The 16,463-nt window shown below is 28.3% G+C and overlaps 1 protein-coding gene across 3 annotated transcripts in view; it reads left to right on the forward strand.

Annotated features, from left to right (window-relative positions):
• The window catches only part of LOC107448306 (homeobox protein prospero), a 148,521-nt gene that overhangs the window by 18,013 nt on the left and 114,045 nt on the right, over nt 1-16,463 (forward strand). For 2 of the 3 annotated variants that reach the window (XM_016063448.2, XM_016063449.3), the window contains exon 2: nt 2,427-2,477. The gene's annotated coding sequence lies outside the window, so the exon portion shown is untranslated. The remainder of the gene's footprint in view (nt 1-2,426; nt 2,478-16,463) is intronic. The other variant, XM_016063445.3, reaches the window with a different exon arrangement.

Below are 16,463 nucleotides of genomic sequence, written 5' to 3' on the forward strand. Positions count from 1 at the left end.
ATAATCTCTTCGCTGTGATTATTTTCTCGGTGTCTTTACACTCTAACAGATCTCCATCTTATTTAAGTTCTCCTTTTTTTTTTCTCTCTCTTTTGTAATGAAAAATAATTTTTATTTTCTTGTGCAGTTATGGTGTATTAGTGATATTTTTACTTTAACGCGATTGATTAGAATTTCAAAGTTATAACTAATAATTAAAGAATATGAGCTATATAAATTTGTCGGGGAACTTATTATTATGAACGTACTGTTCTTGGCCAAATTATTCGACGCACTATAAGATTCTATGTAAAGTTTTAATTATCAAGTGATACTATACAGCTTTATTGTTTTTACGCCGCTGAAACAGGTTTGCACTTGTTTACATTCATGTATCAATTGGTTAACATCGTAATACGCTAAAAATTCTAAGTTATCATTTTCACTATGATATATCGTTATAAATTAAGACATAATTTTCACTATGATATATCGTCTGAAATAAAGACAAATTTTCAGTTTATATCGTCATAAACTATCATCTTGTATATCGTCTTAAAGTATATTATTTTCTAATGTATCGTCATGCACAATAATCTTCTATAAATATATCGTAGCAAACTGAGATATCATTTCACAAAAATATCGTTTATAAAATTATTTATATTCTTAATATTATAATATATAAAAATATATCATGAACTAATAAATCATTCTTCAATTTGTCATTTAATACTCATGCTGAATCAAAAGAATTCTACTGATTTTATAATATTATTAATATAGTATTATTTATAAAAATACATCAAGAACTAATATATCATTCTTCAATTTGTCATTTTATACTCATGCTGAATCATAAGAATTCTACTGATTTTATCTCCATTGTTTTCTCTAAAAGCAATTGACGGCGTTTAAGTGAAAGTTTTTATTGTTCTTCGCCATTTAAAGATGACTTGAGCCAGTCGCTTTACTCAAGACCAAACGATATGTTTGCGCAGGTTGTTTTCGGAATGTGATTTCAATCCTTTGTGGCCACCATTAGAAGAAACTTATGTTTATTCTTGCCGCATTCTAAGTGTTCGTAAGAACACCTGTCCTAAGAAAGTAGTATCGCAACAACGTTTCATAAGAACATTTCTTACTTTGTTTGGGCAGCCTGCTTTCAAACACACGATTTCATATCGAATGAGATTTCTGAACGTGATAAACTTAACAAGATTTTGTTATTTTATTTAAATAAACAAGACTCGGAATCTTGCTTTTTTTTTCCTTTTTTCCCACAAAGAATACTTTGCGGTTATACGGACTATGTGTTGGCGACTGCTTTTCCGAGTTGTCGCCAATACGAACATTGGTATACATAACCTATAAATGCCGAATTTTAATATTGTCATAAATTGTCAGAACATATCGATATCTAAGATTATATCGAGATATTTTTACCAACTAATGTAATAATATACTTTTTACAAAAGTAAATATTTTCGTTAACCTTATAAAATTTATCAACATTCATCATAATAACATAATAAATAATTATTCTTATGCATAGTGTTCGTGATTCTATGCGTACGCGGTTATACGGTGTTAAGCTAAAACTTACTGTTTTAGCTTGTCTTACCTTGCGTACCCAAGGTAAAACATAAATAATATAAATTATTATACATAGATAAATTATGCATAATATTAATTATTATAAACGAAGACTAAAACATAAATGGAAATACGGAGAAAAAAACAACATAAAACGATGTCAACATAAAATAATGTCAACATAAAATGATGACAACATTAATGAAAGTGCCCTGCACTGTAAAAACTCCAATTCAAAATGCGATCAAATCCATTTTTACCCGAACATGTTACGGAGCAAAAAATCTGATATGCCGTAATTTTTACTGTAATAATTACCGTATAATCACTTACTCACTCTAAGTAAATTCTGTAAAAACAACTGTAATAACTCTGTAAAAATTATGGTATAATATTTTACGGTAAAAATGAAATTTTCGATAGGATGTATTTTACGGATGATGCACTCAAAGTTTCGGTGTACTGTAATTTGAACCAGTATTTTTTGCAGCGTAGGGGGTTTCCGGACCATGAAATCCGTATTAAACTGGAAAAATGCTATTAAAATACTATTTATCAAATTATGTATGTAAATAGGAAAGTACTCATGTCGTGTATTACGTTTTGATAAATAATATTCCATATTATTTTAATAAAACAAACCATAAAACATATTAAAATTTTGTCCAGTTAAATATGACGTAATTAATAAATTTTTTTTAATTAATATGCAATGGATTGTAATATAAAAAAAAGGAATTCAACACGTTGTTAGAACAATAACGTGGTTTTTTTTCTTTCAAAAAAAGAATTTTTTTTTTGTTGTTCTATTTAATAAACAAAATTGTCCTAATTTATCATATTTTTTTCAGATAATTTCCTGTTTATAAGTTTAGATTTCAATATCTTCATCTTCTAAGTAAGTAAGTATTTTACAAACTATTATTTTCTTCCTTATAATTGTTTCTTCCCCATCATTTCATCATGTTCTATTTAAAAAAAGAAAAATTCCAAATAACAGTTCGTTTAAATTGACAAGATTCGATTTTAATTTATAAGTTTTCTGTTGAGTTTAATCATTCATTTTGCCTGATTAATTGACAGGTTTTGATTTCCAACAGTTTCCATCAAATTGATTAATTGTAGATGGCTATGAACTATTGATTTTAATAAAAAAAAGTTGTCATTAAAATGACAGACAGCGATTTCAGTAATTGTCCCTGTTTATAGAGTAGAAATAGATTACAATGAATAGTTAGAAAATGTTTTCGAGGAACATTTATAAAAATATAAATATTTAGAAAATGAATATTTAATGAATATATTTAGAAAATGATTTTTAAGAGAATTTAAAAAATTATTATAAAGTATATTTAGAAAATAATTTTAACGAATATTTAAAAAATGCTTTCAATGAACAGTTAGAAAAAAATTTCAATGATTAGTTAGTAACTAATTTCATTGAATAGTTAGAAAATCTTTTCAATGAATAATAAGAAAAGGGTTTATTGAATATTTTGAAAATGATTTTAGTGAATATTTAGAAAATGAGTATAAGGAAGATTTAGAAAATGATCTTAACGACTGTTTAGAAAATGATTTTAATAAATATTCCAAAAATGATTTCAACGAATATTTAGAAATTTTTTTCAATGGATATGTAGAAAATGTTTTCCATGAATATTCAAAAAATGTTTTCAAGGAATAGTTAAAAATGATTTCAATGAATAGTTACAAATTGATTCAAAAACTGAATATGGTTAGTTAAGATTTTCAATGAATAGCTCAAATTTTTTTTGATACAAGTTGAGTTCAATGTATAGTTCATATCTATTTGAAAGTAATTGATTTCAATGAATAGTTCGTGATTTCAATGAATAGAATTCCGTTTGGGTCTATTTAATGGAAATTCATTTCAAATAATTGTTCGAAATTCATTTCAATGAATAGTTCATATCTATATGGTAGTAATTGATTTCAAAGAATAGCTCTTATCTATTCCGCAGTAATTGATTTCAAGGAATAGTTCATATTTATTTAATGGAAATTAATTTCAATAAATAATTTACGCCTATTTGACAGAAATTCATTTAAAAAAAAGTTTCCATTTAGAAATCGATTTCAGTTATTATATTTCAATAATAAGAGTATTTATTCTATTATTCGTAGTGATTGATTTAAATAAATAGTAATTAATAAAAATAAAATTACACTTGTTGCTTTCTTCGTGTCATTGTGCAATGGAGGAAAAAAATTGTTTTTCCTGAAATGCAAATATGTGTTGCGAGAAAACGAAACGTTCTAGAAAATGGAGGATGAAAGCAGGCCGAACGAAGATGTATGCAAATGAGGGATGCAGGCGTTGATGGGCAGATGGGGAGAAGGACCTACTTAAAAAGGGTCAAAAGTGGGTCAACGGGGCCTTGAGACGTCATTTCATAGGAAAAGAATAGGTGCAAGGAATCGGTTTGCACCTATGCTGACTTAATCTAATTTGAATGCTGACTTAATCTATATGAATCTAATTTGAATAAACAATTGGTGGTTATCAATTTCAGAAAGTGATTAAACGATCGATTTTGATTGCCCTAAATTTTTATTTTCCTCTAATAAAAAGAAGCTAACCTGCAATGTTTTTATTATTTATTTATCTTATAACCTGGGTTGAACTGCCGACCCAATTCTGAGTTTACGACTATCAGTGTTCAACTAACTCTGTAGCCTTGTAATTTTGAACCTAATCCAGAGGACAAGGGAACTCCTAGATCAAGCATTGGGACAAACTAGCCTGTATTGAGTTTCTGAGAGCATTAACGTTACGTGGAGAGAAAAATCACGAAAACCTCTAATGGTTAGCCTGACGGCCTGGTGATTCTAACGTCAGCACTGTGGCCATTGCGAGCTGGGAGCAGATTTCGCATCAACCAACCCCGGCTGGGATTCGAACCTGGTTAATCTTATTGGGATGTAAATTCTTTATCCAATGAGTCACCGATATGCAATTTTTTTTTTTTGTTGCAAATAATATGTTCTCCAAATTATGTTTAATGTTTCTTCTTTACCCATCCTCCTATCCTACCCTCCCTGATTGCAGCAGTTGTGAAATTATTTAGTTGTAAACTTATTTAATTGTTAAATTGTTTTATAAATGAAATTATAAGCAATATTTTTTAAATTTAATCAAAACTTTTATAAACTTCAATATATTTAAATATTCCATACTTTCGCATTTAATGTGCATATTTTTAGAATCCTTGTCACATTCTAAAGTAAAATTAGGCGAGGAAGATAGAGAAACACATTGTCCAAATCTAAAGAATCATTAATGAGGGAAGTGGGATAAAAATACCAAAATCCATTTGATTATCAGAAGAACATTTAAAAGACAAGACAATTACAAGTTACAAATGATAATCAAACAGGTTTTGATGTTTTCAGTTCCGCCTCTCTCAGTAATGATTCGTTCGATTTCGATAACGTGTTTGAAGTGTCACGTAAATATTAATTTGACACCAACTTTTTCTGATACTTTTTTTACCTTGTTTATGGGAAAGATTAAAACCATTTTCAAACTTATATTTATGCAAATAGGCTTGAAATGTATTTTTTGTTACACAAACGTCCAAAATTATTTGAAAGAAAACGATTTAAAAAAGCTTATATATAATAGAGTAAACTGAAAATTTATTTTTATTGCCGTTTAATTACAGTTTTAGTAAAATACGGCAATGCTAGACTCCTGAAGATTATAAATAATATGGTATGAATAATTTAGAATTATGCAAACGATTATAAATGAAACGTAAAAATTTTAAATGGAATTCGTTCGTAAATTTGTTGAATGAAATGGTTCTCCTTGAGTTGACTTAAACTTTATCTATAAAACTTAATCACGCTTTCTTTAAACATAATATTATCTTAAGACAATCACTAAAGAATAACAGATTGTCTTCGTATTTTTCAAAAGTCTTCTTTAAGGTTCAAAGTAATAGCTCAAGATAATTCTCAGAAAACAAAGTATCTTTTTCGCAACAATAGATTATTTTTAACACATTTTACTAAGTCGTTCTAGTCAAATTTACTTTACGAACGGTACCATAGTTACAAAAAAAATTTTTTTTACACACAGGCAGCTCAGATTGAACTTGTATTTAAAAAACTCAAATATAATAACGAATTCTTAATAATATTTTTTACGGTAAACAAAAAAATAATAGATAAACTGACAATAATAGCTATTATTTATTCATTATTTATTATTTGTTTACGTCATTACCGTTATGCCGTTGCCGTTCAATGTCATTAAGAATGTAAGTAATTTAATTTCGGTTCTGCGTTGAAAAAAATCTGAAAGCAACGTAATGAAATGATAATTGTAAAGTTCGAATAGTGGAGATTAGTTAATTTAGTAGAGGGCATTTAGGAATAACATATTTGTGGACTTTAAACGCATGTAGTTTAGTTAATAAAAATTAAGCAGCTCTAATAATATTTTTTTAAATGAGTCTTTATGTCAATTTACATTTACGCCAATTTTTAGTAATTTTTATAAGTTAAAATTTAAAATTTAAAAAAAAAAAAAAAAAAAAAAAAAATTTTTTTTTTTTNTTTAAGCAAATATTAATTTAAAAAAGCAAAAAAAGATTTTTTTTTTTTTTTTTTGATCACTTTATTACGTTTACTGGTTATCCATTGGTCAAATACTTTTTTTTCTGGTTTGACTCCGATAAACGACCCAACATTTCAAATCATGAGTTGCAAAAACTGTCTCAATTGATGTTTGTCGTCGGATTGGTTTTCAAATCCTGGCTATATACATGTTTCAAGACGTCACAAAATACTTTTCCTTCTTCAGTATTCATATTTATATTAAAATCTCCGTCAAGACAGTAATTATAAGCTAATAATAAAAAGAATACAAAAATACTTTAAATTATTATTATGTAAATACATTAAGAATGACTACTGGTGAAAATAAAAAGAAAAAAAGAATTCTAAAAAAAATTATCAAACAGCAGCGGTCGCCATAGCAACGCATGCAATGACGACGCATGCGCACTATTTACTATTTCTCTTGAACACAGTTGAAAGGTGTCATGACGTTCAAATAAAGTGTGCACGTCATTAAACCCAAAACAAGACGCATTTTGCCAATGGGTAAAAAAACTAGGTGCTACAGATTTAACAGTCAATTTTTAATTTTTAAAAAAAAATTAATTTCTAAAATTGGAGTGCGTGTAAATCACACCGAGGCTTATTTATTAAAAAATTTTTTAGAACTGTTCAAATTTTTCTTAGCTGAGTTATATGCTTTTAAAGTCGGAAAATAAGCACACGTATTACCCTAATAGTAAGTTCATAAAGTTGTTACTTGCTTTTAAATTGCACACAATATTTACCGGTTTAAGTATTTATTATTAGAAAGTTCCGAAAATGTGCAAAAGCACTAAATGAGTTTCCTCAAACATTTTTCTTTTCGTCTTAATATATTTTTTTTTACTTTAACGAAGTACGGATTACAAATTTTTTTATTAATGGTTAATAAGAGCAAAATGTGTATAAGAAATTATTTTCATCAACGCATTTAAATTGTGAAAAACTTAAAAACAATTACACTTAAAAAACTATAAAGATTAGAAAATTAATTATTATTTTTTACATTTAAATTGTGAAAAAGGATAATTAATTTTCCAATTTTTGTAACAATAAGGGGAAAAAATTATAAACATTGGAAAATTAATTATTATTTTTTACATTTAAATTATAAAAAATGATAATTAATTTTCCAATTTTTATAACAATAAGGGGAAAACATAGCCTTCAACAGAGACTTTCTTTTGTTGTCAAGATTGAAAGAGTAATTAACAATTATAACTTAAGAAGCTAAGACTAACTTGAAAGCCTTCTTGTAAACCAGCTACCAAACCATCCCTGAGCCGCACGCGACCCAGGCACGCGAGAACAGATGTCCAACTTCCTTCCCCCTCTCACCCTACTCCCCTTTCCATCACACAGTTGGTTGATGGGGGATGGGGGAAATTTCACATCTATTGTTGCCCCCCCTTTCATATATGTAGGATACTATGAAGCCGGAAATTTAATCCAAGATACCGCTATCTTGTCATCCCCCTCCCCGGTGCGCTCTTTTGAAATAAGATTATTTTCTTCGTAAAGACAGTTACAGTTAGTTTGTTTATTAATTTTTTTTTCTTCCGTTCAATGGTGCGGAAAGGAAATGAAATGGGTGTTCGGTTGTTATTTATTTTAGTCACGTATTTAACTGTCGCCGCTATAAAAATGAAGTAAAAGGTGGCTTTCTTTCAAGGTTTTCTAATTGACTCGGGAATAAGGACGTTTCTTTAACTAGGTTTTCTTTATTTGACTCTAAATGGAGTTCAAAAAAATTAGAATAAAAGTTTTAATAAATGTCCCTGAATAAATCTCAGTATAAATAACGCAATGATAGTAGTAGTAATAATAATAATGGCAGTAATAATAATAATAACAACAATAACAATAAGCGTCGTTCAAATATTACGTAAGCACTTAAGAGGATGTCATACTACGGGAGAAACTTAAAACTTAGAAATGTCCCTGACGTGTAAATAACACAATGATAGTAATGGGAATAATAATAATAATGACAATAATAATAACAACAACAACAATAATAATAAGGGCTGTTCAAATATTACGTAAGCACTTAAGAGGATATCATACTACGGGAGAAACTTAAAACTTAGAAATGTCCCTGAATAAATCTCAGTGTTAATAACACAATGATAGTACTACATAGTAATAACAATAATGACAATAATAATAATAATAATAGCAGCAACAATAATAATAAGGGCCGTTCAAACATTAAGTAAGCACTTAAGAGGATGCCATACTTACGGGAGAAACTTTTTGTTGCCACTCCTTCGCCACCATAACTAATTTAAAGTATAGAAAATTGAGTTCAGAAAAACATAGAGTAGGCCATGAAGTTTAAAATACTGAAGAGAAGGTTTTAAAATATCCAAAATGGAAATAAATAATGAGATGATAACTTAGAATTACGCAATGGAGAAGTTCTCTTCCAATAATTTGTATGCGTTTTGATGTTTTGAATTTTTTTTTTTTCAGCAATTGAAACTTCGTACCTTACTTTAAGTTTGCCTGAATTTACTTTTTTTTCCCTTTTAAATTTTAATTTAGTAATGGAGGGTCTAAAAAATTTGCGACGGAAAGTTTCTCTTATGGTATGGGGTCCTCTTGGTTACTGACGAGGTAGGAGAAGGGGTATGAGCGATGTTTACATGAGTCATTAAAGATTTCTTTATTTTATAATTTTTGTTAAAAAGCAAACTAAAAAAATGTGACAGAAAATTGCTACACGTGGAAAAATTTCCTAATTTTTAGTAAAAGTTAAATTCGGAAAAAGATAAGAAAAAGAAAAATTAAATGAATGTTTTTTTTAAAATTTATTTTTTTAATTTTTTTTTAAGCTTTTTTTTTCTTCGAAGTGTTTTAAACGCTTTAGGAAAATATAAACGATTTCTGAAGTGCTCAAAACTTAATAAAGTAAATTAAAACTTAAATTTTAATTTATACGTTACATCTTTTACGTGAATTTAAATGCAAAATTATATTACATCAGTAAAAGTCAGAGTACAAGCAAAGGAATTATGACACTGAGAGGAATTATGACCAAGAAAGCTGAGGAATTATGACACCTTTCTTTCATTATACTATAAAAAATTTTATTACTGCATTCATTTTGGAAATAATTTTCATTTACGAGTTGTACTTTTTTATCAAACTTTTTTTGTACCCCGCACGATGAGAAATTCATAATTCCAACGCGATTGTATGCATAATCAAAGTTTAACATAATTTTATATAAAAAATTATCTATTGAAATTGCAACTGATCAAATATTTATTTTGCTAAAAGCAACCGATTAATCATCCAACTTTCCCTATACGTATATTTTAAGGATAATTAAAAAATATTCTTTTTTTTAAGCCTAATTTTAAAAAAAATGTCTCAAATTTATTCCTAAGAAATTGTGGGAACAAACCAACATCAAAACTACTAAAAGACGAGTATTAGAAAAAAAAGAAAGAAAAGAAAAAAAGAACAAATCAGTTAAGAATTTACTTATTTCGAGAGTAGCCATTAGGCGACTGATTGGCGGAATAAAATGAAGCCCACTGTGTTTGTCTTGTCAAAAAAAAAAAAAAACTTATCTTCCTTCGAGTATTCCATCTTTAGTACTTGAAGGTACTTAAAGGAAAGACTCTTCAAAAATAAGACGTGAGAACAAGAACACGTGGGTACTTTAAAAATACATTAAACAAACCCTCCCCCAAATTTTCACTTTTTTTTCTTCTTAATTCTCCGTTTATGTCGTCTTTGGCGAAATGAAACAACCTGTCAAGAATATGTGTTTTACTTAGAAGACAGGACAGACGGAGGAAAAAGTTTTCTACGACAATTTTCACCGTAAAACTGGGCTTTCAGACGCAAAGTTTAATGGATAAATCTTAAAACCCTCTCTAATAAGTTCGAAATAGATTGACAAGAAAAAGATTAATTCTAATGTGGTTTTAATTTTAAGTTTTAATAAATGTGTAAGATTGTCGAATGAAACGAAAAAAAAAAAAAAAAATACAAAACCCTTTTTTAAAATAAGTAACTTTATTTTACATATAGATTTAAAATGTATTTTAAGCATCAAAATGAAACGAAATACTAAATATAGCATTATATCACGTCAATTACAGCTTAACAGCTTATATGGAACTTAATTATTATAGATTAGGTCTAACTTGTTATAGATACTCTAGCACAGCGCCTCCCAATTTTTTTCGTCTATTAAACCCTAAATAATTAAAAAAAAATTCTCGTTATATCCGACCATATTTAAAAATCGTAACCATATTTATTTACCGTATTTAGAAATAAAGTAAATGATGACAATTCTGAATATATTAACTGTTAAAACAATATTTTGACTTTTAAATTTTTTTATATTTAAAAAGAGGAATGAAATATTTTCATAGTTTTATCATTAATCTTAAATTAGCTTTTATTTTTGACTGTTGAGTCTGCAATATTAGAACTAAATCAGCCATTTTTTTTTTGGTATTGTTTATAAAATGAAAACTAAAAATAATTGCTATAAAAGCTGAAAATGGTTATTAGAGAAACATATTTTTTAATTAAAGAATTCTGTCGGTGATTGTCTTATCTATGACAATCTTAAAATAAGTTAAAATACGAAGGAAGCGTTTAAATTGTCTTTGGCAATTTTAAAAAAATTTTGAAATAAGTAGAAAATTTAATGATTATTAATAATATTAATTAACAAAAGAAAGAAAGCTAAATATTAACTTTCAAACGGAAATAAAAGCTAATCTTTAAAGTAAGCTATGCAATTAATAGTTATAAAAGCAAATTAACAAGGGATAGCTAACAAAAAAATAAGCTAACAACTAATAATTAGCAAAAAAAACTAGTAACTCACAAAAAATAACAATGTAAAAAAAATAACAGTTAATAACTGTAGAAAACAAGCTAACAATTAAAAACTAGCAAAAAAAAAGTGACAGTTACTAACTAATAAAAAATTAGTCGAAAGAAATAATTAATCTCTTAATAAACGTGCTTTTGTAGTACATATTATTTTATTTCACATTCAAAATTATTATCTCAAGCTATTTAACGCAGTGTATCATAGGTAAGTAAACAGCTTTTGAACTAAATTTTTTCATTCTATGCCGTCAAATTTGAAAATCGTTAAAAGTGTGCCGCCACAAAAAAAAAAAAAAAAAANAAAAAAAAAAAAAAAAAAGATCGAGAATCACTGGTCTATTGGTTGGATCTAATGACAGATTTCGAAGCGGTTAACAAAAAACTATTTAAAAATAATCTCTGAAACCCTTTATCTCTCTCCCGGAACCCTAGGGTTCCGCGGAACACCATTTAGGAACCGCTGCTCTATCAATCAGATTCTTCATAAAATTTAAGGAACTTTACTCGGGCTCTTCATCATTACTTAAGTAATTTAGCTGATAAACGTCTGCTTTATAAGGTAAGATGGACCCTGATTCTCTCAAACCGTAATAAGAAAAGGTCTTAAGAAAGGGCGGCTCCAAGGAGAAGACGCTGCCGCCCGATTTTCAGCGGAGAGAATGCGCACTATGCGCGGCATCTTACAAGAGGAAGATTCGCGGTATGGAAGCGCGCGCCTCTTCTTCCTAGCGACTGCCCTTCCACTAAGACGCCCCTTTTCTCCGGCTGCTCTTCCATCCAGGTAAGGGGATGGACAATCTGGGAATGGCTCACTCCCGAAAACTCTTCCTAGATAGACAAAAACGGGAAAAAGGTTGTTTAATTTAGATCCTCGTTTGCTATAGATATGTATTAAGCTTTTTTTTTAAATTGGATACAATTTTGAAAGAAAAAATTAAAAGGAAATCTATTTTTTTTCTAGTACAGTCGAACCTCGCTAACTCGAACCTCGATTTCACGAATTTTTCGATATCTCGAAGAAAAAAAAAATTCCTTTCAAATTTCCTATACACTCAATGTTAAAAAAAACTTGATTTCACGAAATTTTTTTTTCTAATCCCTCGATAACTTGAATTTTTTATCCATAAATAGTGTATATTTTTTTTTTCCAAAAATTAAAAAAATATTCCCAAAAAAATAAAAAATTTTAAGAATGGCTGACAAGGCATGGAATGATGTGTCTTCCTCTACGATAATGAATGGCTTCAAGAAGTCTGGATTCATTAAAGATCACAAAAGTAGTCAAACAATCAATATCGTTAATTCTGCTGAAAACTATACCGAAAATGATTGGAACAGATTGACCGGACTCACGAAGCTTGATGATATGGAATTTCGTGACTTTGTAAACGTAAATGATGTAGTAACAGTGTGTGGTCAGTGGGATGACAGTGATGTCATCGCTCAAACGAAAGCTTCTTGTGAACCATCAGAAGAAGAGGATGAGGAAATCGAAGATTTACGGCCAAATGTTACTAACAAACAAGCACTTTCAGCAGTGGACACTGTAAGGAGACTTATTGAGAGGCAGCCGAATATGTCAGACTACCGAATATGTCAGCCGAATATACATTTAAAGCTATAGTCCACTTAGAAAGTGTTATAGACAAACTTTCTTACACATCTATAAAGCAAACAACAATTGAATCTTTTTTTAAATGAAAGTGTAAAAAGTGTTTTTAGAATAAATATGGAATAATAAATAAGGTATGAAAAGAGCATTTTTCTTTATTCTACCATCGATAACATGCGATTTTCGATAATTCGAATTTTCGATATCTCGAATTTTTTCTCCTCTCCCTTCAAGTTCGAGATATCGAGGTTTGACTGTATTTGTATTTCAAATTTCAATGCAGATGGCGTTTTTTCTAAGGTTTCAGTGCTTGTGTAACATGTCCGAAGTTTTTGTCCCTAAGATTTTGATGTAAAACTTACAATTTTAACTCTAGAAAGACTGAAATTTAGTATGTGCCTATATATATAGCCCAAAAGCAGTCAAAATGACTGGATTGTGAAAGAGTAATTAATGTGCAAAGAAATTTGTTTAAAATTAATTTTTAATGTTTTTTATATCATTTACAGTTATATAACAAGTTATTAGTAAATATTTACAATTATATGCTGAGCAAAATTCTGAGAAATTGTGTCATTATATACATCATTGTTTTTCTAATTGAAATTAAAAGCAGTCAAAATGACTTCCTTAGGCAATCTAGTGTTAAGGGTGTCCAAGCTATTTACAATGAAGCTTAATTACTTTCGGTATGTGGTTTGTCCTTTGTGGGCGGTTTGTCCTTAAGTGATTTTTGACCTAAAAGGTCAAAATATTTTCACGTGTTTGCAACATTTTAAATCTGCTTTGTGCATGTTTTTCTTCGAAAAAGACATTTTTCCTGAAATTTACATCCCTAACTTTTTAATTTTCTAGTTTTTTAAAAAAATTTTCTTTAAGTACACATTTAAACAACGATTTTTCTTTTTAATTTCTGAGTTTTTAATTTATATTTGCATTTTGAGTAAATGATCTGTTAAAAAAAAACATTCTTAAATTTTAGCGTCATAATTGAAATTTTTCAATTTTCTAGAAAGGTTAAAATATTCTAGATAAGTGAAAAAAAAATTATTTTTTTTCATTTGGAAATTTTTTACGGACAAAAGGGCAAGCGGGGATTTATTGAAAATGTCGATAAAAATGCAATAGTTCTCAGTAAACTGATGGATACATCAAATAAAAAAAAATCTTCGATTTTTTGTTCGTATTGATTACGAAACATTCCATCCCATCTTACGAGAATATGGTTAGGCTTAGTAATAAAAGAATCGCGTGCAGAAATAAGCATACGCAAGTCTTCTGTGTTCGTGATTCTGTGAGCAAAGAAAGCCTGTTTCTCGCGATTATCGATTCTTCTTACTCATTTCTTACTTCATTTGCGTGTGTGGCAACTGAAATGAAGAAAAAACCTTATAAAACAACACTAAAAGATGCAAACAAGGCGTTCGTAATGATAAGAGTACACGCATTCTGTAGAAGGTGTTCTGTACATTTTTCTCAACTCGTTTGTTTATTAAAAACTGGCTGGACGAATGCAACGTAAAAAAATCGTTTGCTTCATAGAATTTCTTTACAAAATTGACAGATCTTTTAGTTTCGAAAGAGAAGATTCTACGTTGCATAAATTCGTTCGTAAATTGTAAATGTCATTACAAATAAAAAATCGATCAATGTTGTTTGGGCAAATTTAACATAAATTCAAAAATATAACAATTTTAACCTATAATTTTTAATTTATTCTATCTTGCTTTTTTGTAGTTGCATATATTGTTGGCTAATGACGTCGACAGTTTGCAAAAAGCTGTATATTTTGCAAATTGCCAACGTTATTTGTGAGGCTTACTGCATTTTTTTGGGGGGGGGGGCAAAAATGTAGATGTTCCTTTTTAAATATTAAAATGTTGATTGTTAATATTATTTTATAATGTTAAAAGTTAATATTTTGCATTAGTCGTGCTCTAACGTCAGAATTTTTTTCAAAGAATCTCATTTTAGGTAATGAACTGTGGGTCAGATTAAAACTTAATTAATTTTTGTTTTAAAATTTTACTTAAGTTCAAAAATATATCGTATAACTTCAAATTTTCAAATGATTCTATTTTGCACTTTTAATGTCTCATGTACTGCTGGCTAATGACGTCGGCAGTTTGTATAACCTGTATATCTTGCTAACGGCCTACGTCATTTGTAAAGCTTGCAATTATTTATTTTTTATTGTAAATTGGGCCTAAACTATAGCTGCAGGTTTTTAAATGCTGAAATCTGGCTTTAATTACAGTATAAAATCGAGTTTCCATGATTTTTGATTAGCAGTATTACAAAAATAAAATTTTCACTCGGTAAAAATAAGCTCAATTTTTAAAGAAAAAGATATTACAAATTACAAAAATATAATTTTAATGATTATTTAAAGACTAATTTAATTTTTGTGTTTTTAAAATTGAAAATGACTATAGGTGTTTTTTATTTATTTTTTCATAATTTTTCTTGGATTTTCTCAATTGTTTGATTATTAAAAATCGACTGAACGAATGCATCCTAAAAAATCGTTTGCTTCATAGCATTTCTTTACAAAATTAACAGTTATTTTAGTTTCGTAATAGAAGATTCTCCGTTGCGTAATTCGTTGCGCAAATTCGTTCGTATTTACTATTTCTTATTTTATTTTTACAGTGCAATTTATCAATATTTATTTTACATTGATATTCTTAAGAATTCACACTTTGGTTGAAAATAGGGTTGCCCTTCAAACCGATCTTTCACCCATAGGAAACGGGAAGTATGGGAGAGGGAGGGGAGATATAGCAGCTGTATCGGAAGCTTTTCTATAGCCCAGGAAGTCACTTCGTAGGGCAAGGGTTAAAAAAAAGAGTTCTTCCAAAATGTACGAAAAGAAAAACAAAATTGAACGGAAAAGATGAACTTCCATAAAATAACAAAAAGAATTCTTACCTACATAAGTGTAACAGGTTGAATTTTTCCAAATTCTATTTCCGTTAATTCCATCACCGTAACTAAAAGTCCTAAAAATTTAAAAAAAAAAAAGTTTAATTTTTGTTCCAATACTTGCAAAACTTTTTTAATAGCAGTAGTTGATTATTTTTGAATATGTGATAGCTGTAATTTTCAGTTAGAACTTTCAAACTACATCAAGCTATGTTAAGTTTTTTTTAAATGCTAAAATTCGCAGAAAATCTATTAATTTATAAAAATAGTGCTAATAAAACTATTATTCTCATTAATAAAAATATCATTTTTATTAATGAAACTCCTTTTAATGCACAATGTTAAATTTTTTATAAATGCATCACTATTGTAAATAGCTCTACAATACAAAGAAAAAAAAAACATTAGGGGAACAAATAAAGGAAAAAAAATTTAAAGATAAAAATAATATAAATAATTAAAAATTTAAAAAGATAGTATAAATAGAGGGTAGTGGGATATATTTTTAAGGCTTGTTCCTACTGAAGTTAAGGACCGCGTATGACTTGTCTGTTATCTTGGTTTAGCACGAAAACTGAGTTTTCGCAAGGCAATAATATATTATTCTGGATAATTCGAAGTTTATAATTAATAAGAGGTCGAATTTAAAATAAAACATTTTAATTCCATGATTTTTGTAGAAATTATGAACAATCTTAAAAACCAATTCATTTTTTGCGATTCATTTTCGATCCGGCATTGAAAGGTTGTTGCTAACGAGGATAAATACGTTATTGATTAAAAATAAAATCTTGAAAACAAATATCAAATGCACCGAAACGACATTACTTTCCGGTCCCCCTATATATAT

This window comes from Parasteatoda tepidariorum, chromosome 6 (assembly GCF_043381705.1).
Source record: "Parasteatoda tepidariorum isolate YZ-2023 chromosome 6, CAS_Ptep_4.0, whole genome shotgun sequence".
In the NCBI taxonomy this organism is placed as follows: domain Eukaryota; kingdom Metazoa; phylum Arthropoda; class Arachnida; order Araneae; family Theridiidae; genus Parasteatoda; species Parasteatoda tepidariorum.